At 41.2% G+C, this 23261-nt stretch overlaps 1 long non-coding RNA gene across 1 annotated transcript in view; it reads left to right on the top strand.

Moving 5' to 3' along the window:
• The window catches only part of LOC308146924, a 109219-nt gene extending 86318 nt beyond the window's left edge, over nt 1-22901 (top strand). The window contains exon 3 of the long non-coding RNA XR_013937125.1: nt 22877-22901. This is a non-coding gene — a long non-coding RNA (uncharacterized lncRNA). The remainder of the gene's footprint in view (nt 1-22876) is intronic.
• Nucleotides 22902-23261: the final 360 nt, after the last annotated feature.

The raw sequence follows: 23261 nt of genomic DNA on the forward strand, positions 1-23261 counted from the left end.
CTAAGGAAGTGGATACTCTATAACCATGACGATGCAAGTCGTATTTCCTTGCTACTTAAATGGCCCTTCAATACAAATCGAGGATTGCCGTAAAGTCACAGTGTTCAAGCATTGTTGCCAACATGCAGCAACCTTTCATGGTCACACACTGTGCTGCCAGCACTATAATGCACACTGTCACAAAGCAATCATTTGAACATGGTTCCATGGACAGGGACGAGGCAAAGACTTTGGCTAATGCCATATTTGACAGTTCCCAAACCAACTAATTTCAGTGTGCATTCTGTAATCCTAAATGTGCGGCAGCTGCATGACTTTACCAAACTGAAACAAACTGAACCTCAAAAGTCAACTGGGCAAATTGTGAAACTGGTCGAAGGACACAGCCAGGAAGAAATAAAGAATTACCCCTTTGCTGTTAGTACTCCTTTGCAAATATCAAGATATTTAATAATCCCTTTATAATTGAACTTGTATATCACCAACAATGACCAGTGACATCCTCAACTATTTAGACTCTCTAAATCAGGGTAAGCACTTTATCCGGTGGCCTGTAGCAGCAAGGACCAGCACTATTGCCAGTGCCCAGTGCACTGCTTAGATGCTGAGTAGCAGCTTAACTGGCTTATAACGGAGCAGGGGAGCAAGTCAATCAGCTGCTATTGAGTCACTCTGTAATGGCCAGCCTGACCATCACACTCCCCAGAGAGACAGTTTTGTTTTCCATTAAGACTGTCATTACACGGGGAGCTGCAACACTGCCTCCAAGTAAAAGTGCTTTGCCAAACAAAGACAAAAAAAAAAGACCTTTTTTTTATGATTGGCCAAATGGCAATAGGGTTCTTATAGTTCCCTGAATAGCAAGAAATATAATGCAAGTAAATCAACAGTCCCTCAGTTTTCTTGTCGGGCCATCTAGTCTTGTTGATTTCCACCATGCTACTAATGAAAGTAGTCCAAATTGACATCTTGTATTCAGAAAGAATAAGTAAGAAAATCATTGACTCTACGAGAAAATTTCAAACAATAAATACATCTCCAGAATTTTTTTTTTCAATTCAATGTCCCATACCAGCTTTAGTCCTGGTGCTATCATTGTCAGATGGCCCACCAGCTGAAAAGGGAGAGCCATTAGTTTTAATCAAGCATCATTCTAAGTGAGAGGCCTCCGACCTTCATAAAGATAATTACAAGAAATGTCAAAGTCTATGTGTCCTGCCCCCTCCCATAGACCCGACCCAAGGGAATAAACCACAGGGACACTGGACATGTGTCTTTATAAGGGGGGGAGTGTCATGGCTTCTACTTGACTCGGAACAATTAGTCAACATTAGCCATAGATGGCCTCTCTAACAGAATCAAATGCTGGTGAGTGATTTCACATCATCTCTTTTATACCTTTAAGGACCAATCTGTTGTGTCACTGAGTAACAGAAGGACAGAGAAGACTAAGAAAAATGGCTTCCATATTTTCATAATGCAAAACATTTTTTTCTCCTTATTCCATCAGTAGAAACTCAACATGTTAAATATGCTTCAGTAAAACTTTGAATCAGGCTTCTGTTCAGAATATTACCGTATCAAATATTCTTGCTTGATCTTTATCTGTATGCAAAGTGAGTACATGGAGCACGGCCAAGCTTTTATGTGATGGAACCGGGGGGTAATCTGGGTGGGATGTCTTTAGATAGAGGAGACATTAAAATTAATTAGAATATATATTGGTAACGGTTATGGCCAGACAGCATGGCATGGGTCAGGTGTTATCCAGTTTTTGATATTAGGCATTTCATATTAAATGATGACAAATTTGGCTTCATGCTATTGACGTTAAAATGGCATTCACAAGCATTTTTCCTCAAGTACAAACAAAGGACAGAGAAAAAGGATATGAACTGAAAGTAAGCTAAAAGTACAGTTTAAAATAAAATGCTGCTCAAAATCACAAAAAGATTGGCATGAGGAGTACAATGTCAGTCGAAATGGATTTGCAAATTTCATAAAGCCAAATTTTCTTCTGAATAGAACATAGGCAACATTAGGATTTTTTTTCTTTTTTGTGTAAAATATTTCCCTTGCTTACCTTTGCTGTTTTTGTGACACAAGTGTGTATGTCAAAAGACTACAGAAATAAATACATTACAGAGTTTTGAAAGTACATTGTTGTTCCATTCTTTTCTGATAGAGCACCTGAGCCACTCAACAGTCCCTACATCTTATTAGCTGGAGCTTTGCCGTTATAATGTACCTGATTTTGTGATTAGGAAGGGGTTGGGACTGTAGGCAGGGCAGGCCAGAGCTCTACCCTGAAGCCATTGTTGTGAAGGTTGCAGTCAAGGGTTTAGCTATGAAATGCTGAAATCGGTGCAAGGCCATTCCTGAAAGAGAGGTTGTCTCGATGGGAGCAACTGTAAGTGGAAAACAAGCTGGCTGGTCCCTCTGTACCTCAGGACACGACATTTATGGTTCCGAACAGGAATATCAAATTTTGATTCATCTGACCCCAGAACAGCATTCAGTGTTTTTATTTTTGGGTCGGTGGGAGGAGTGGATTGCATTCACCTCACCTGCATTTGTGAATTGTGCACCTGACGAGGTTTACAGTAAGGCCATGCCTATCCTTAACACAGTGTTGCTAATCTAAAATTAACTCTTGTGAATTCTCTGAAACCTGTGAAGACATACACTGTAGGACCTTTTACTGTTTTAGTTTGTACTTTTCCATGTAACTTGGAACTGTTCAACATATTATATATTGCAGATGAGCAAACTTCCAACAATCTTCAACTTCTGATGGCATCCGCCACTCTAAAATGGTCTTTAACTACCCAGTTATGATACTAATATGTTGCCTATTTCAGTAAATTGGTTGCAAAAAGTTCCTCAGATGTTTTTCTTTTGCAGCCTTTTATTGTGCCTTTTCTTTTTTAAGATGTCTTGGCATCAAATGTTTGAGTATATAGGGCATCTTGTTCTTAGTTCAAGAGAACACTATTTACAGTCAAAACATTGTCTTTATCTTTATTGGAATTGGAGCTGCATATAGATATATAGAATTTGCACACAGATCATATATGGTCAGGGACAGCATATGGTTGGAGCTGCACACAACAGTATCTCAAGGATTGAAAAGTCTCATCAGCTTTTTGATGTAACGCCTTGTCTCCTGAACTTTGACTGATGGCTCTCTCTGGGCCGCAGCGCAGTGTCAACAGAATGGATGAGAATGCAGCGAATGACTGACAGCAAACAGGCAGTCGCTGTTCCCCACCCTGCAGCCCGGCTTTATCCATAAAAACTGGCAGTAATTGAATTATAAGTACACTTTAAGATACAGACATCAGTTTTGTGAAACAAAAAAACCTCTCTAATGTCCCTTATTCCTCTGATGTACCTCTACTTTTGCAGGGAAAGTCCATTTTAATGTTTAATTAGAACTTTTGGTAAAAGTTCGAAGCATGCCTCACACCATGCTATTGTCAAGTCACGCGTGTTTCTGAACTGTATTATAGTCAGTCATTTGGTCCTAAATTGGTTTAATTCTTGAATTTTCCTTGTCTTATACAATCTTACAGCATATCACCCATATGGTAACAAACAGAAGTGAATTGTTATGGATCTATCATATTCCCCGGTTAATTTGGACCGACCCATGCACAGGATATCAAGAAATCAATATTGCTTTCCCATGTCTGTGGCGGCGCAAGGTGGGCCTAATTGAAATGTATGAGGGAGCCTGCTAAATGATCTGTGCAGGCAAGGGAGCCAGAGTGATTGCAAACATATGGAACGGTTCCTTAGACAAGAGAAACATTTGTACGATGCTGCACGAGAAACCAAACGAGGTGCACATGAGCAAGAGAGAGCAAAAAAAAAAAAATGACAAGTTGGAGAGGGAAAGGCAGCAAAAAAAAAAAACTTGTTTGTCTAACTCACCAGTTAGTGTTGTTTTAAAATATTCGTTGACACAGAGCAGATTTTTCATGGGAGTTTGACAGCTTCTCAGCTGAACGCCCAAGTTAGTTAGTGAGAAACAAAGCTCCAAAGCATTAGACTGTGAGCCCATTAATAACCTATTACAAACAAATGATGCACACATGTAGCTATTAGCAGCTCTTCTTGTCATATGTGTGCTGGAATGCCAAGAATGGCCACATGACTGTCTTAATAATTTCTGATTGAGACCTTTTATGTTCAGGTTTTCATTAATAATGCCTCATTCTCACCACTTTCCTCTTTCCTCTCATCTCTCTCCCTGCCTCCTCCATCCATCTCGCTTACCACGTCTATCTCTCTCTAATACGCTATTGACATTTTGCTTAGTAATGACTGCAAGACTAATGGGTCTTGTATCGTCCAGAATGAGCAATGAGTAGAAGTGGCATTTTCTAACCAACACAACAGGTAGATGACCCGACTCACTCAATTCCAATTGGTCAGTGTAATTTGGCTATCTCTTCTGGATAAAGGGAACCATCCCCTGTGCACTGTGTTGGCATTCCACCACTTCACCGCTCCGTGACGTGCCGATTAGTCAGGACAATGTTGCTCTAATGCATCTAACACAAGTGAGTCACTTCCGTCAGCATCAATGTGTGGATTATGGCTGCTCAGTGAAACATGTAAAGACGTCAGTGTGGTTCAATATGACAGGACATGATAATCAATTCAATCAAGCCACAAAGTTTCATATCATTAGGCTATGAAGCAATAAGGGAGATCACTTATCTGACTGCTTGTTTTATGGATTTTAATTCCAAAGGCAGTGATGGTGATGAATGATAGATTTTGAAGTGAGACAGTCAAACAGCAGGTCTCACTTCAGCTGTGAACATGGGGAGGTCATCAATACAAAACACCTATTCACCCCATCCCCAGGTGCCCCTTTTCACCTTGAATGTTAGGCTTTCTCAGAGTTCAAACCATTTCATATGAAGCCAGGGAGAGCTCACTTTTTTTTTTTGACAGCCAAGCGGCAATAATGTGTCTTCACAAACATCGCTTGAGGCCACAAGCAAAGCTCGAGACACGTGCCTAGGGCCTAAGTGAGGCTCACGACCAAGTGTCAAGTGAGTTGAAAAACACCTTGAAAATAAATTTGGATCTACAAGTGCATGTGGTCCATGTTAAACCAGAGAGCTAACAGGAAAATATTTTCCTCTCTGCATTGTTTTGACACGCAGGGAGGATTTTGTCCTTTGCATGATTGAAATTGCTTTCACACAAGTAGAGACCAACGCACACTCACAAAAAGGGAAAGTGTTGAGGTCAACTTTGTCCTCTGAAGAACATTTTCCAACTTTCACTAGCATGTGAACACCTTGAGCTGAAAAGACGCCTTGGCACAAGGATACGACAAAAGAGCATCTATTATTCATTTAGTCAATGTATTGGCATGGACAGCTCTGGTAAGCATCGGGGTAGGGTCGGGACAAAAAGCCTCCAGAAATGAAATCTGAGAACAGCACAGCCACAGATAACGATGGAAGGTTTGAAGATGAAACATTTCAGGGAACTTCGCAGTGTGGTGGAAATGCATGTTCTGCCTTATATGGTTCAGATTTTCTGACCTTCAGTGCAAAAACTGAAAAGCAGGAAATTACATGTGGCGTGAAGTACAAAGTACAAGTAGTCAAAGGAGCTCAGCCACAGTTACAATGGCTTGTATGGCCACAAGTCTGCTTTATCTCATATCTCCTAATGCACCAGTGTTGTTTCCCAGAATTCCTCCAGTATTTTTCCTCTCATTCACCCTGCCACTACAGACTGCAAGCGTTTTGGAGCAAGCATGATCCAGCTGAGTGTGTACACATGTGGTAATCCATTTGTTTAAACACATCTGACATGTTCATTAAGCTGCTAAGCCACACACCCTCACATTTCCCCCCCCTTTCTCTCTCAATCCTCCTACCAAAAGCTGCTTTTTCTTACCGCATTGAGACGGTAATTACCATGCAGTCAAATGAGAGGATGGCAAGCAGAAACACAGCGCTTGTCTGTGGCTGCCTGCCAGCCGAGCTACTTATATTGTGGTGCTCGCAGTGCTCAGGCGCGACAGGCCAGAGTCGGGCTGCACAGAACTCTGGCTTTTTAAGCTAATAAAGATTAGAAACACTGGCTGAATACTTTGAGTGAACATGATATAACACGTTGACAGTCTTTGACAGGAGATGCAAGTCATGAAAACAAAAGAATCCAAATCAAATACAATCGCTATTGAATCATGCTAAGTAAAATCACGCAACACTTATTTGAGCTCAGATAATGATGTACCAACACTCCTCACACTGACAAGTCACCAAATCAGCAAGGCTGTGTCACACTGTGCCACTTTCCCCATATCTGAAAATAAAAATAAAAGGTTCTCCACCATCTTTCCACACTGGGAGCATTAGAGACTCTCTGCCTGTTTGCCCGCCCGCTTTTCAGGCACGTCGCTGCCAACTTGGCATATTACCCAGGCACTACACTGGTGTCGGCGGTGAGCCATCTCTGCCAGCTCCATGATTGCCATGATCTGGGTCGGCGAGAGTATTACATGGCCACCTGGAAAGAGGCGAACACCTGGACGCAGCTTAACGCCCAGCTCAGCTATAATACAGGACTTTTCTCTGCCAGTTTATACAAACCTCTCTCTCGCTATCGCACATGGTGCACACAAGTGATTAGACATTGTGTAGGTCTGCTGTTGGTCTATGGTAGGTAACATTTCGTAAAATCAAACTACATTCAGTGTTCAACCTGTTCGCAGTCCAGCCGAATGTGGTGGCAGCTGCCAGATGATGCATTGTGTGATACTTTGTGCCCAACATGGATTTTCTGCATAATTAGTTTAAATGATCAATAGAGCATTGTGAAGCACGTTTGCCTGGAGAGGAGCCTTTTGTTTCAGGAGTGTCAGACATGAGTTGCTGCCTCTCGTGTTGAATTTCGGCACTCGCTCTGGCTTTGCCACACAGTTTTCAAAAAGGCCAACCCTGATGTATGCAGCCGTCACACCTCTGAAAGATTTTTTTCCATTTTCTTTTATTCAACACTTGTATGAATAAAATTGTATACACTACCCCAAATTAATGTATACAATGTGGCCTTTGGGTCTACAGTAGTGTGTGCAACTCTTTAAAGAATATGAGACACCTCGGTTTTTTTCCGACTATTGAGTTTTCTTTCACACTTTTTCCCCGCATTATAAATCACCCAGCATTTTATTCTGCCCTTAAAGTGCTGTGAAAACCTGTAGAGTCATTGCCAATGAATTTTCGTGACAGCACTGTCATCCCAGCTCGCTCCAAAACAATCCACTTGACCTCCGTCTCTAAATTTCAATGTCTGTGATGAAATTTGGAATTCATATGCTCCCAGTTTTTATTATTATTTTTGCAGAGGATTAACCTGTGTTTTCTTATCGCTGGTGCTTAACTCAGGCCTGGGGGATCCATTTGCTGCATCATCCATATAAATCTCACCTCCTGTTCTCTGAGATAAGTGACTGGTTAAGTCTCCCTGCTATCATGCCATGCGTGCCCTCACCGAATTACAACTGGATAGTTTTCCTTGAGGCACAGATATTTCTTCCTTGATTTTTACACAAATAAAAGACAAACACAAATACATATAAAATAGCTCAATATTTTAATAATGAAATTTTAAGTGTATTTTTATCATAATATGTAATCTTTGGATAAATCCTTAATTAAAATGGTTCTATAAGCATTCTCATACATATATTGCTTCAAGACAGGACCACACTTTATATCACATATTTCACAAAAAAAAAAAACCCCAACAAAAACTAGTTGTCTCCTCAAGACAAGCAGTATTCATTAAATATGGTTCCCCTTCGGTATGTTCAAGAGTCCAACTCACAAACAGCAGGGTATAAAAATCAGGCCTTAGAGAGCCTGAAGAAGGAAAACGTCGGACTTTTTGTGATCCCGACAATGGATGTCGCTGGAGGCCGTCAAATCCAGACAGCCCTCACAAAGGTATTGACCAAAGCATCCCAAGTAGTCCACCAAAGCCATCTGACGCATTGTGGATGTTGATGGAGCGAGGGGGCGGGAAGAGATGGACAGAGATTTGAACACTGATTGCACGCAGATGTCCAAGAGCGATAGTGACAGCCGCAGAGGAAGAGGCAGTGCATACAACAAAAGGAACAACATACCAAGGTCATGCTAGTGAAGACAAAAAAAAAATTCAAAACTGCAGCCGCCCAGCAAATGAGGGGAGTGAAACTATGACTGGTGTTAAACATAGCTCAGATTTTGTGCTAATTACTGGTCCTCTGGGTGGTTGTTAGCAGGCAATGTCCACTGCTTATGTGTGCTTATACAAGCAATCAATGGCTTTAATTAGACTATTAGGTGGAATTGGGTCCCAGCAGACTACTTCCTAGCCTTAAGCAGCCTCATTGTTTACCATCCAGATTGCTGAAAGAGCAGCACATTGGGAGGTTGGAGTAATGTACCTATTGATGGCGTGCGGTGAGACTGTACTGCTCAGTTGGCATTAGAGCCAGTTTTTGGTTAGTCATGACTATTGTGAACACGGCTACCATTTTATTAAGTGGTTTTTACAGCTGTGCAAGTTCAATGACTCAAGATAAAGCAATATATCCGCAAAAAAAGAGGCAATATTGTTCAGACTTTCACGGTCAATCAAAATTAATCCTCATGACTTTGGTGAGTCCCTGAATTTTTGTGTAGTGTCATGTGGATGTCAAAGCTTTTTTCTTTTTTCTTTTACCTGACCGGCGACATTTCAGCAGATAATAGTGGGGAAAAAAGTAAACATATTCTTCACACGTGGAAGGACAGCGGCAGCCTATATTCTTCGAGCTGACAACATAAAGCATTTGTTTTAATGAGGCCATGGATTTGTAACGTCTTGCTGCCCCAGAACCGCTCCATCATTAATGATACCTGGCTTACTTGTCACCCTGCAGCTACCCCCTTCTATTGTCATCGATGTTATATTCACAGGACAACATTTCAATGTGGTTAAGCGTTCCTATTATGTCTGTTCCATTTAATTATGGCTGTTACAAATGTGTCATTCGTTGGACATGGGATTTACTGATCGATATGCAACAGGATTTTTTTTTTTAATGCAATTGTCTTTCCATTTAGTTTGAAATTTGTGAATGCATTTGAATTGTGTTTACATGGTCACTATTTTGTCAGTCTGATTGAACTCTTTCTGCTTGATCGATCATATAGTCCCGTCAACATTATCAGTACGTAAAGTTGTTGGATACAGGTGCAGGGTTATTCAAGAAAAGAATATCATTCAACCAATGGATCAACCCCATAATGCTTTGCACTTTGACACTTGACATGCTCTTAATCCCAGCTTTTCTCTGAAGAGTAAAACTTGGACAAATTGAGGATGTTGCACTTCTTTTGAAACTGAAGCACCCAAGAAACATTCTCCTTGCACAAAGTCTGATCAGAAAGAGATGAAGAGATGTGCGGTGAATCACATATCAGATAGGCATTTGAAGCACTGACCGTGGGAAGCAATTGAATGTGAAATCGACGTGGACTGTGATTGAATCAATCAAAATTACACCACATCCTCCAATCAGATCATAATGTTAATCGGATAGAGGCCCATCAGATTAAAGTGTTGACATGACACGATTTTAATTGGATTGGAATTTAAGCTGATTGCTTACATTCCGCAAATTGTGCTGTTGGAAAAAAAAAATACAATGATGGAGATAACTTTGTAATTTATTTCCAAAGGAAAGCTGTATTGAACAGTGAGAGAGTAAAAAACGCACTCATGTAATAAAATACATGGAGTAAAATGATTTTGACCCAAAAATTATAAATGAACCACGAAATCAAGATTGAAATTATTCAAGATTCAAGAAAGTGTTTTATGTTCTTTTTGTAGACATGCGAGTATTTTGCCAACCTTAAAGCAGGCACAGCCTCAGGCACCCCCACAGATCTTGGGTGACACCCCTAACCCATAAGGGCCTCAAAGACCCTGGATTGTGAACCACTGTGTTACATCCATTTGTACCTTTCTTTTCTTGCAATTAAATGACTCTTATGAGCGCCTATTAGCCTGATGTTTGTGGTTTTCTGTAAAGTGTCTTCCCATCAAACTTTTATACTCCCCTTAGGATATTCTGCAATAACGTAGGTGCTTCATTCACATCTTCAGTCTTTGCAGCACTTCCTGTTTAATGCTAATTAGCCCTAAACGCTAGTAAACCAACACACTGAGCTTAGTTGGGCAAATATCAGCAAGCAACTGTTGTCACCGCGTGTGTTTGTGTGCTGGTGTAGCTAATTAAATCTCACAGATTTGCCAGTTTTGCTGTAAACTTGTAGTTCTGTTCTAAGTCTACTGTTGTGACGTGATGCGTAAAACTATATCTATTCATATATTCATTTTTGTATCGAGTCTCTCTGCTGTTATGTCAGCTTTTTGTTTTTAAGTGGTGAACTTTCTCTGCCTAGTCTCCTATTCTACACATTCCTCTCTGTTTATATTCCCCCGGATTTTCAACATTAATTCTCTCTCAATTTCTTCAGGAGGTGCAGCATGAGGCGGAGGTGGCCTTTTCCCTGAACTGCGATGGCAAACTTGTAGATCCAATAACACCGCATTCACTGAGCAAACATGCTGAAAAAACAGTATGGCACTTCCCTTTCCTTATATTCAATATTCCGCATCACGCAGATTCACTGACCTCTCAGAACTGAAACGCTGTGAAATAGGAAACCCTAATGCTGGCATTACTTTCAGTAGCCTTTTATCTTGAAGAGTTGGATTTTTGAGCATGATGACACGAAGAGGGGGTTTCATTGCTGGCTTTTATTCAGGAGAGAAACAGACTTATAAAAAAAGCAGGACACTGCAGGGGAGGTAATGAAGAGAGAGAAGACGGGGAGGATAAGGAGGAGGTGGAGAAGGGGGGGAAAAAAAGAAAACTTGGGCCGAGCTCATGAAGAGACAAACGCAGGAGGTGACAGAAATGGATCCAGGTGAAGGAGCAAATGAGAAAGAGAGAGAGAGACTGTCAGGGCTGGACGTCAGCGGGGAGCGCTGTAATAACTTCATGCATGTTTAAGCACAGGAGAAACATGAGTTAAGTGCCCAGAAGATGAAGGTACCCGTGCCCAGCCAGACAAATGACACCAGGTGCAATACGTCTCGCAAATGGGAGAGGGCTGAATGCTAAAATTAGTTCTTAGCATTTACCATTTTTTAGGCACATGGGCTACACTTGGTATTGTCCAGCAGACAGTCGTACCACCAACTGTCCAGCTTGAAATACCGTAACCCAGCAACTGCAGAGCAAAAGGAGCAATTGCACACACCATCTTCAATTAAGTAGGACATTTTTTGTAAAATAAGAAAGTCACAGTTTCTAAAATGTTCTCAAATATATATAAAAAAAGAAAAACTAAATCCTCTGAAGAAAAATTCTTACAGAAGTTTCTGTTTTTCAAGCCTACGACTTCCAACTTTATGTTTAACATGTGTGCTGCTGCTTTGGCTGCTGTGTTATCTGGTTCACTTTCAGCCACGCTGTTTCTGTCTCCCCCTGTCACACACATCTCATTCAACAGGAGCCGTTTCACAGCGGTAAAGAGGCTTGACCACAGAGTTGAGCTCTCATGGTTTCACGTAGAATGCACAGTGTTTTTCAATTTACTTCAAATTAATCCCAGATGACAGTTACTTGGAGTTACATCATGGGTTCTTTGAAAAACTAAAGACTAATTAGTTACTTGGAAAAATAATGAATGCCTTATTTTTCAATGTCTAATTCAGTTGGACATCAGCACTGTGTGGGTTAGTGTAATGACTCACTCATTCAGTTTAGCCCAGATTAAGCCCCCGTTTACACTGTAACACTTTGAAAATGATTTACGTTTATATGTATATGACAGAAACGCTTCATTCCAAGATCCTTTTTAAAAAATAAGGCATGAGTTCAGAGTTAATAAGAGTTAATTTTTTGCTTTGCCAGTAGAGGCACCGTTTGGTGCAAACGTAACATTTGAAACCACCAAATCGGCGAAGGTTAAGACAGTTTGTATCATGGAAAGAGAAGTTATTCTTAAACATATACAATGCAAGTCATGAGTAATAATCTCACTCAAACTCCAGGTATTGTACCCAAGATACACATTTCATGGTGTTAATCCAGTATGTCAGTGACAAAAGTACAGGCCCTAAGGTAATCCATGACCTCATGCCAGATATTTGCAGGACTGTTAATAGATAAACAATGCATTATACTAATATTTTCCATTATTTAGGCTATAATGTGTTTTGATGTTGCTACATGATAAAAAAACACACAAAAAACCAAACTACAATTTCATCAATACAATCTCTAAAATCTAGAAGACCGAAAAAAAATGAGGGCATTTGATCTAAAAAATCTAGTATAGAGATGGAAGATAAGAAATATTCTGTTCTGCTCAGTGAATACTTTTTTTTATTACATTTTTTTGTTGCACAAATATTTCTGATTACAAAAGGATGAACCAAATCAATGTCATTACTTCAGGCACAGTAAGAGTGAGAAGATCAATATATGTATAGCTGTTTGATATAGCCTCATCTGAGGTTTCTTGTGCTAACATCAAACATGAACAGGTTTACAACCTTAACTATTAAGGTGTATTTATGGTGATTTATGCTAATAACCACTCTATTGAAATTCCCAATCTCAATAGTGCACCAATAATTGTTTAATCTTGTGAGGTTTTGCCCCTTAGCTAAGCTCCCTTTCGGTCTCCGAGGAAGTTGCTTTAAATTTGGAGATTGGCATTTTCCAGAATTTTTTCACTGATTTACGACAATGAGCAAATTCGCTCACACTGATGAGGAATAGAATCTGGAGCCTTTCAATGAGATACTGGGTTGCACCGTTTAATTGTACAGGGCAGACAAGATAAATATATTGGCATCTGTGATCACACACACCTCTGTCCTTCACTGTCTCTCATTGTCACATGCACACGCTCACACGCAGACTCCTCTCATCTCACCAGGGAAAATATCCATTGTCAGTGCAAAAAATGGAGTGGAACAGATGGCATTAGAATGATTGAAACCACCTACAATGGTTTCCGCAACTTCCCTGTCTCCCCCCCTCCCTCTCTCTCTCTCTCTCTCCCTCTTTCTCTCCTGCATCTTCTGACTACCTTCCGCTCTCTCGTCAACCCCCCCTGTTCCTGAGCGCCTGCCCAGCTATGCCCATCGTCTGGATGCACTATCCCAGCCTTTTCAATGCCGTCCAGTCTTGCAGTTCTTGCCAAAGCGGCTCGGGCTCACTCGGAGCCCCACGGCGCTACACAAAGTCAGCCAAGAGGAGAAAGAGAGGAGGGTGGATGGGGAGAAGAAGAAAGGTGGAGGAAAGAGAACACAAAGGCTCTGGTGTTTTTCCCCATTGCATCGTTTTAGCCGCCTTATTTTTAGCCTGTCAAAACCATTTAAGCTGTGTTACATGCAGTATTAAATAAATATTAATTTGTGCATCCTTTGTACCTTAAGGCAGCCATTGTCTTCTTTCTGAACTGGTTTTGCTCTCCACCTTCCTTTCTTCCCTCTCACCTCTACCAGCCCCGACTTACCTCATCACACCCTCCCAGCACCAGGCCGGTTTGCTGAGCGCCAGTCATGTAAATGAGATAGTTAGCAGATCAAAAGGCATGGAGAGGAATTTTTAATAGCAGAAGAGGTGTTGATTAGTGTCAAAGAAGGAGATACAAGGCAAAGTGCAGGCAGCCTCTATTACACCTTTATGCTTCCGGAAGAGTGTGTGTGTGTGTGTGTGTGTGTGTGTGTGTGTGTGTGTGTGTGTGTGTGTGTGTGTGTGTGTGTGTGTGTGTGTGTGTGTGTGTGTGTGTGTGTGTGTGTGTGTGTGTGTGTGTGTGTGTGTGTGTGTGTGTGTGTGTGTGTGTGTGTGTAGTCATTTCAGGAAAAGACAAAACAGGAAGATGTGTGTATGTGTCTGGGTGTGCTTCTTTTTTTTTCTCACCAGCATGCATCATGCGTTTACAGCATACCTGCACATGTTCGTCAGTTAGCACGTGAAAGCGTGTGTGTGTGTGCGGGTGTGCGTGTGTGTGTGCGCGTGTGTGCGCCTTCCCTCTGGGAGATTATTGTTAATGCATAATACATAGCTCCATATTTCTGGCTATAACAGCAATAATGTCAGCACACTCAGTTTATGAAGAGGAGATCAGGTGTTGGAGGAAGTGATTACAGGGCATAAACACTGCAACTGATATTGCTTTATTGTGCAAAGTAACTGGCTTTGAGATGACAGTCAGTGAAGATAGTCCGAGCAAGCGTGCCAGCCAAGGTGCCAATCAAGCTCTTCGGCAGTGTGACTGCCAGTCGTTATAGAGGAGTCCCATGGATAACGACTTTTTCTGCTGAATGTAATTGAAGCTTAAATCAGGAGGCTAAGTGTTGGACACGCAAGCATAAACATCCCAAATGTGAATTAAGTCATTAAATCCCTGTATATGATGATGATCTGGCTTGGCTGTGTTTGTGTGTATGTAATCCACATCAACAGTGGAGATCCATGGCTATAATTGGGAGGCTCTCTTCTCTGGTAGTATACTATATGTAATTGTGGAGTTAATTACATTTTAACATGTCACTAAGCAATCTGTGCAGCATTTTTAATTAGACCTCTAAGGAATTGTTTTTTTCTTCTTCTTCTTTTGATTTTATTAGCGTCACAGTTGCATATAGCACTTGCCATTTGTCTTTCAGATTTCAATCAGGGCAAGATGTGAGCCCTACCAGCAGTCTTTATCTCAGCATCTAAATTTGAATCCAACCTTTGGATAAGGTTTAGGAATAAATAAATAGCAGTTCAAAGCTGGCATATCAGTGGCTCTCCAGTCTGTGTCCGGGGGCTTGCCCGCGCGCTTTTGCCCGTGTCAGAATTTTCATCTTCCCGTTCTCCCCAGCTGCTTCTCTCGCACGCCTCCCACCACTCCCGCTCGCACAGATGGCAGCGGGGTCGAAGGGACTTTAATGAATTTTCAAAGGAGCTGCATTGGCAATATTAAAAGAAGCTCCCAAACTTAAACACGCCTGACATCGGAGTCACACGCATGCGCCTGATAACACGGGGAATGGCACGTATAAGTGCGCAAATGTGCACTCCCTCGAACACACACGCATGGACGCAGGCACAAACGACATGTTGCACGTTAGTACGCGCACACACACGCACACGCACACACACACACACACACACACATACACACACACACACACACACACATTATTATTATTACTCTCCTCACAAAGCAATAACATCTACAAACAGAGGGAAAATACCACATCCTCCACACCGGTGGACAGCCTTAATTAACTCGATTAGAATGGCGGGCACCCGCTGGAGGGTCAAAGGTCAGTTTTAATGATGAGCTTACATATGGCAGCCACCGTGTTGCCTTGCAAGGGAAACGAGCACCACTTCTGCTGATCCATCTGTCCCGTGGTAATGACTGCACCTGGCCTCACATGGGCCGGCGCACACAGGTACCGCGGCTCTCAGAATTTGCTGGGTGCACTGAGACAAACACAATTAAAAAGCAATAAGCATGCTCACATCTTGCGACCACATTGTTTACTCATTATGCCTAATTATCTGTTTGAGTCAGAGATTTAAAGAACTCCTTTGTACAAGCTTTTTAGGTCATCGGGAGCGTTTGCTGTGCAATCAGGCCGTAAATGACTGTGATCTTGGACCCGATAAATTTCAATTGGAAATGCAGTCAATTTTCAGGCGTATCCTCGTGACCTATGTTAATGGTTTTCTCACAGTGTGAGGCCAATGTTTAGGAACCTGATTTGTGAGTTGGGAGTTGAGTGTCAAATATCATTAAACCTTCTGATTCAGCTCCACCAACTCACAGCAGAGCCTGAAGAAACAACTTGCGTTTAGCCGGCCTTGATCGCACCAGTCAACATACGACTACCCTGAGGGTTTCCCCCATCTTCACAAGTAGCGGATATGAAGGGCCAAGCCAGCACTGCTCTGCTAGCGGCATCAAGGCGATTGCCTCTCCCCGTTTTTATTTCTTTCTTTCCATTCTGTCCTTCCCGCTACTTCTCCTCAGGCAAGAGAGCCTTTATACCAGCTCTACGTAGCTGAACTCAGGGTCAGAACTCAGCATAGAGCCCACGGGTCTCTGATCTCCCAACTTCTGATCACTCATCAAGGTCTGCCTGGCTGAATTCTTAAAAAAAAAAAAAAAAAAAAGCGGCATTTGAAAAAGTCCCTTAAATCCCCTCTATGCCTCCCTCCCTTTTTAACACAACAGGGTAGGCAACACTCCTGACATAATACATCAGACCATTTGATTTCATTCTGTTCACTCATTCAGTGCTTATTTTTCAATTTTATATTCTTTCTTTGCATGGAAAAAGCCCCCCCCCACAAAAAAAAAAAAAAAAAAAATATATATATACATTTGTAAAATTATATCGAAATTGATTTGAAACAAAATTACAAATGTTTGGGGGAAAAGAAGTGTATGATTCATAGTCATTAGCTCATCTGTCATCATCTAATTTGGGTTTAGTTTGACCTAAGGTTTGACAATAAATAATAGGATAGTATAAAAAAAAAAATGCGGATTGAGATGTACAGAGCAGAGCACGTCTGTTCTCAAATGGGAGACAGCTGCAACAGCAACAGAACATCTGCTGCAGTGTGAACATAAGCATAACTGGCTGCCGTCCTGTCATGCCTGAGCAGCCTTTAAACCGGACAGCCCCGAGTCTGACAACTGCCTGATGAAGTTTGGAGTTTCTATAACTGCGCTCATCAAGCTGTCACTCACAAAATACTTATTCACACCTCAACTTGAAGAGAGATTAAAAACAAGTGAGCAATGTTTTTATTTATTTATTTATTTATTTTTCCTTACACTCCATGAACAGCCTCAGTTACAGAGCCGATCTGGCTTCTCGTCTGACTCGTGCAAACTTTGAGATACTTCTGCAGTCTGTGTGAGCCTGGGCCATCTGCAGCCTCTGTCATGGCTCTCTGTATTTCTTTGTTGCAGGAGAGAGAGAAGCGATGTTTATTTCAGCTCAGATGGAAGAGTGTGAGCTCTCCCTCTTTCTCTCAGTATCAATGATAACATGGCAGCAGTGTTCTCTCTTCAGTGATGTCTGTTTCACACCTCCTCCCGTTTCTGCATTGGGGCCTTTTTGCAGCTTGCTGGAGCCCGGCCAGTCAGAGCCATTTTGTCCCATTATGTGGTACTGTAAAAAAGCAGCTGCTCTTATTCCACACTGGTGAATAGGTTAAATGGCGACACAAGGAACCAAGTCTTTTTTGTCATGGTCTAAATTGACTGACAACAGACGCTTGAGGTTCCACTCTTCCTTCTCGGCTGCCTTCCAGCTCCATTCCTTTTGATTTCCAATTAGTGGCTACTCAGTCCTGCAGCCATTATGGAGGATGAATTCTCTCTCTTTTTGTTTCGCTCTGTTTTTACTGTGCATGTGGTTCCCTTTGTCACTGAATAAAACAAGAAAAGAAAATAGCTATAATTCCACTGACGATCAGTGAATCATTGTGGATGTCTATGGAAATTAAAGAAGCACTTGTGGCCACTTTCATGAAGGTTTAAACACCTTCAAATTACAAATAGCAAGGCTAATTTTACAAATTGCAAACGTTGTCGGAAAGATTTAGCCTACACAATTCACACTACAATTTATTCATTTGTAAGGTATTAAATCCCAATTTATAGTATATGGACTGTGGGTCACAAAACAAGCATTTAATCGTACATTGAAATATATACTATGAGGCCAAACTTTAAATGCCACATTTCACACAATATTTGCCTATTAATAGTGAGAATACCAAGCAGGAGATATTTCTAGATAAGGTTATAGACAGAAGAGAGGATGAAATACTGATCAAGATCAGAAAGTGAAGCTTTTTTCCATTTAAATGACCTCAGTGACAAATTTCCCTGCCACTCTGATCACCTTCACTCCCTTATTTCTTAGAAACAGAAAATTGGAAGGGAGGACATGATCAGTCTGAAAGCAAATCAGCACATTGAAGGTTTGACAGAATTTCCACCTGATATTAACAGCCCGGTCGAACATTAACAGATTTACTGTGGTGATAAAGTAACTTTTTGTGGAACCTCTCTAAAGGCTACGCCAGCAGATGATGAATTATTTCTAACAATATCGCTGGAGTTATTGTGGATGATTTGGAATTGCTGGAAGGAAAATCTGCAAATTATGAGCATAGTCTGTATTTATTGCTGTACCAGTCTGATGGCAATTAGATCAAAGTCATCAGTATTACTGTTGGCTGTGTTTGCTTGGATCACAAAACTGAAGACATTCATTTGAATGTATGAGTGGCTGTTATTGGTTATCAGTGAGAAGAAAAAAAAACACTTCTCTGATTCTCTTAAATATAGTGTTGTCCTCATCAAGTCCACGGCACCGCCTGCCATGTGATGAATGAGGAAAGTCAAGACCAGCTGTGTCAAAAAGAATATCCCTCGAGAAAACGGATGTCCTTGTCCAAGAGCGACAAAGTCTCAGAGGACTTGATGTACCGCACCCTAGCCCAAATATCCTGCCAAGGGCAAATGATGTCTCTTTAGGTTTAATCCAAATTCCTGAACAAAGGTTAATCTCTGTTGCCATGTTTCTTTTCTGCACACATAAGCAAAATGCATTGTGTAGACAAATAGCAAAATTTCTAAAACATTAGTGGCAAGATGATAGAAATATTCCACATTTCCATTTTCATGAAACATTTCCGGTAGAATCAAGACTTTTTTTTTTTCTTTACCACCATTAAATTGCTTGCATGTTTTCTTATAACCACTAGTTTAATGGAGTAATTACATAGGATGCATCACTTTTCTATGTAATAAATTCATTTAAGAAATGTTGATTTCAGCACAGTCAAACCTACCTTTCATTTTCAAAGCATTCCTTGAATTTTCTTTGGGATCAATAAAAAGTATTTGCCCATTGTACAATAGTTTCCCCTTACAGCACACAACTTTGGAAAGACCTCATGCACTTGACAGGACAGATATGACTGTGCCCTCCACAGCTGTTAAGGATGGTGTTTACCTTGAGTTTATTGTATAAAAAGGACAGTGAGAATGATACAAAAGCACAATCTGTGCAGACTACTTCACCTCGTGTCCCTCCCAGAAAATGTCTCTTTTTGGTGCTCTTTCTGTGCTGGCTCTGATAGTCTGAGGCTGGCTTTGCTGTATTATTTCAGGAAAGACAATCCCTCAAGGAGATTTCTCTGTGATCAATGGGGTCAAAATACCTAGATTTTTTTTTCTGTGATGAAATACTGCTGCCTTTTATGCAATTTATTTATTTTATTTATTGTGGAAATGGTCAAACGTTGGAGGTCAAAGGGATAAGGATTTTTTGAGTGTTGCCTCTTAAAAACGAGTCATGTAGTGACTTGCCAAAAATATTGGAAATTACTGCATATTGTAAATAGGTGCAGATGTCCAACCACTCTTCTTCTGCTGCAGTTTTGTTCTTAATTACCTTGAAAACCAAAACATTCAATGTGACTTAAAAAAACATGCAAGTTTCCTTTTTTGTGAGCACAGCCTAGTATTAGCTTTACTAATGGATTGCTTGATGTCCATATTGATGGGTTGACACGGACAACATATCCTGCTGAATTGTTTTTTTGGAAATCTAAAGAACTTTCCAAGGGATCCAGGTGCTACAATATACTCTAATCTAACTGCATTCTTGCTCATACCTACTGCCCCAACAGTTTCAGTGAAAATGAGTGTCTGGTTGTTCTGATCTAATAGTGCTTTTGAAGCCAGTATAGAGGATCTATGGCCCGCTGATGCTTTGTTAATGTCATGTATGAGAAAAGTTCCTGTGCTCTCAAGGGCTCATCAGCTTCTGGATAGGGCAATCACACAATTATTTTGTGTGGAAAAAGGGCTGGATGGCAATCGACGGCATCGCATTTTTGTTCAAACCAAAATTACTTTTTGGGAGGTTTGAGCTTTCATTAAAATAAAGTCAAAGGCACAGCAGTGAGTGTTTGTCAGTGGTGTTATTGCATTGAATGTGGACAAATTGAGTTCCTGCCCATTTTGCAGAGCTTTGTTGAATTTATCTTGAATTATTGCAAATGCAATATACTGGGGACAGCGGAAAGATCATGAAGTATGTCCATCTTATCAAAAGGAAGAATGCAAACTGCAAGTAAGTGACGGATGACTGGCGAAATGTTATGGCATAACACAAAAGTAGAGAACCCAATTACTTTGCACAGTGAGCAACAAAGTAGAGCAATGACTATAATGAATATTTGTGTCGCAACTGTGTTGCATTTGTGATGTATTTCATCTGTATTGCACACACAACTACTTCCTAAATCTTTTTGGAACAAGTGGTGCCATGGTGAGGTGGCATAATATAAATGGAAAACTGCCTAATAAAACTGTCACTTCCATTACATACAAAAAAGAAACCCCTTGAATCTCAAACAAAAGTTAAAAGGGCTCGTGTGGTGATGCTGCCAGCTACTCATCATGCCATAGCTGTTTCAGCTCATTGTAATACTTAGTCAAGGCAAAAGTTGATGAAACTGAGCCCAGACCCCCACTAACACCCACGTGTGAGCAGTAGCACGCTCGCTGTGTCACATCACTAAGACTTTTTTGTAATTCCTTCCAGCAGTGACCACTCCAAACATCCCCAAATCCCTCTTGTCAACAGAGAAAAGACAACATGAAGAATAGACTTCTCAGCTTCTGTCCTTTTCTTTGCCTTGTAAAAACTTTCCATATTGTGTTGTGAGTTCTGCACAGCATAACTAAGACGCTGGAAGCAGCTTATCTGCTTAAAACAGGAGGGTAAGAGAGGGTGGGGGGGAAAAAAAGTGTCTCCGTCTTCCATCTATTTCCTGGTTCACAGAGTGGGTTTATTGAAGCCACCCGAGCTTCAGTTTCTCCCTCCAGATTCCCCCTCTACCATCCTCACAAGTCTAATCCACTTAGGCCCACGCTACCTCCGCGGGTTTTGATTGGCCAGGCACCCAAATTTCCACCACAGGACTTGGGGAAAAATCAATAATCTTCACTGCACTGCAAACAGTTCCCCTATTAAAAGCACAAAATGTGATTAGATGGTCAGAAATATGGAATGGTTGAGAGTGTAGAATTTCTTGTTTTTGGCATGAACAACTCACTCAGTTGGAGAACATTTCAGCATACCTCTTGACATAGCAACGATTTCTGTCCTCCTTGTAATATGTTCTTCAGCCTCACTTGTATGCGCCATGGTTGTCTCAAGTTTTCAACTCCACCCACTACGTATCACATTTAGACTTTTACCCCATGCAACTTCATTTTCATTGATTCCTTTCAGTCGTGCCTCTTTGGATAGCTTGAGCTCTTCTCCGCAAAATGACACGCATGCTAATGTCATTGAAACCCCAGGTGTTTCTTGTGGCTCTTGAAGTCTGACATCAGTCCTGCCACCCTCCTCCTCCTCCCCTGGGCCCAATTTTCCCCGCATGAAGCTTCAAGGTCCTCAGCTGAGTTCACTGTTTAGCAACAACAGTAGCAGTGAGTGTGAATGTGTGTCAGACAGAATGGTAATGAGCATCGCTGAGCTTGAACCCCGGTCTTCCCCCTTCTTTTTTGACTGGAAATACATTTGTTCTCACGTGCAAAACAGATATTGCAATCACATTCACTCGCCGTTGATCCTCCTTGGGGGATTTGCTGTATGCCTACCGAAAATGTAAATGAATGCAGAGGGGGATAAACATCACTGGTGATAAATCATGAGGCCGGTAAATTCTGCTTAGCAACACAACCACACTGCATCGTAAGCAATGGCAGGTTCGAATTAGTGCAAGGGCCTACTGTTTCCCTTCCACAGTTCACTCCATTTCCTTGCTTTATTGCACAATTACAAGAAGGCAAAACTGCACTTTAAGAGACTACATTCATAGAGGGACCACTTTCAATGTAAAAATAAAAAAAAGGGAAAAAAATGGATACTGTAATGGAAATCTAGCATTTCTCAGGGTGCCAGAGAGGTTCTGCAAGAAACTAACCAAGGAGACTGAGTGTTTTAAAATCTCTTTTAAAACATGTTTCCAAGACATTACTAAATGTTGAACCATTATAGATGTTTTTTTGTTGTTGTTTTTTACTGGACTGGTCTGGGGCACACTAAGGTCTTTTTGGGGCAAACTGAACTGCCATTTTATTATGCCTTCGGAGCCGTGGATGTCCGCTGTCAAGCTAACAAGCTCAGGGAAATGTAGCAAAGGCCCAGGCACACTGGGTGAAAGATATCTGAGGGCTGCTAAATTACCTCTGAGACATATGGAGAGAGGGGAGCACTTTGGTGTATATTTGTGTGAGTGCATGTGTTTATTCAGTGGCTGAGTTCCACCAGTGCAAAATGCAAAATACCAAAAAAACCAAAAAACAAAACACTGACTTGTGTTTAATAGATTAGGTTTCTGCTTACATCCTTTCTGCTTCCACCATGGAATTCGTGAAACACTGACAAATATTAATGCAAGTTGTGCAAACTTGGAATCCTCAGGAGAGACTATCTGAGACGTTTCATGTCCCCCGATTAATAAATGATGTGCCCCTCCTGACAGGGACTATTCTTAACCTCAAGCCTGTACAATGCCGGGAGACCATCATTTTTCAGGGGAGCTGGTGACAGCCACAGCCCGCATTGAAGTTTAGCCTGCCGTACATTGTAATTTGCTGACATTTCTTTTTCTCTCTCTTTCTCCCTCCCTCCCCACTTCCCCCTCTTTTCACCAATGGCCTGCTTACAGATGTGACCAACGATTCCACACTAGGTAAGACTCAGAATATTATTTTTTTTCGTTTTGTTTCAACAACTGTACCCGGGAGTGACAGTTATGTTTGAGCTGTCATGTGTCTTTGGGAGTGATGTGAATGCATAACTATAGAGCAGTGAGGGAGGGAGGAGTCAGAGTGGCACAAAGATGCTGCTGTTTGCTCAGTAAGGTATGCAATGTTCTGCAATCCTCACCCATTCCACTTTCCCACATGTGTTCTTGAGAATACACAATGGTACTTTTTTTTTTTTTTTTTCCCTCCTCTTCTTTTGGCGAGCGGCTTGTGTGCTCTGTGCCTTCAATTTGAATTTTATTCAAATGAGAATAAAATGGCCCAGATTGTTCAAAGAATACGCCG

This window comes from Blennius ocellaris, assembly GCF_963422515.1.
Source record: "Blennius ocellaris genome assembly, chromosome: 23".
NCBI classification, from domain to species: domain Eukaryota; kingdom Metazoa; phylum Chordata; class Actinopteri; order Blenniiformes; family Blenniidae; genus Blennius; species Blennius ocellaris.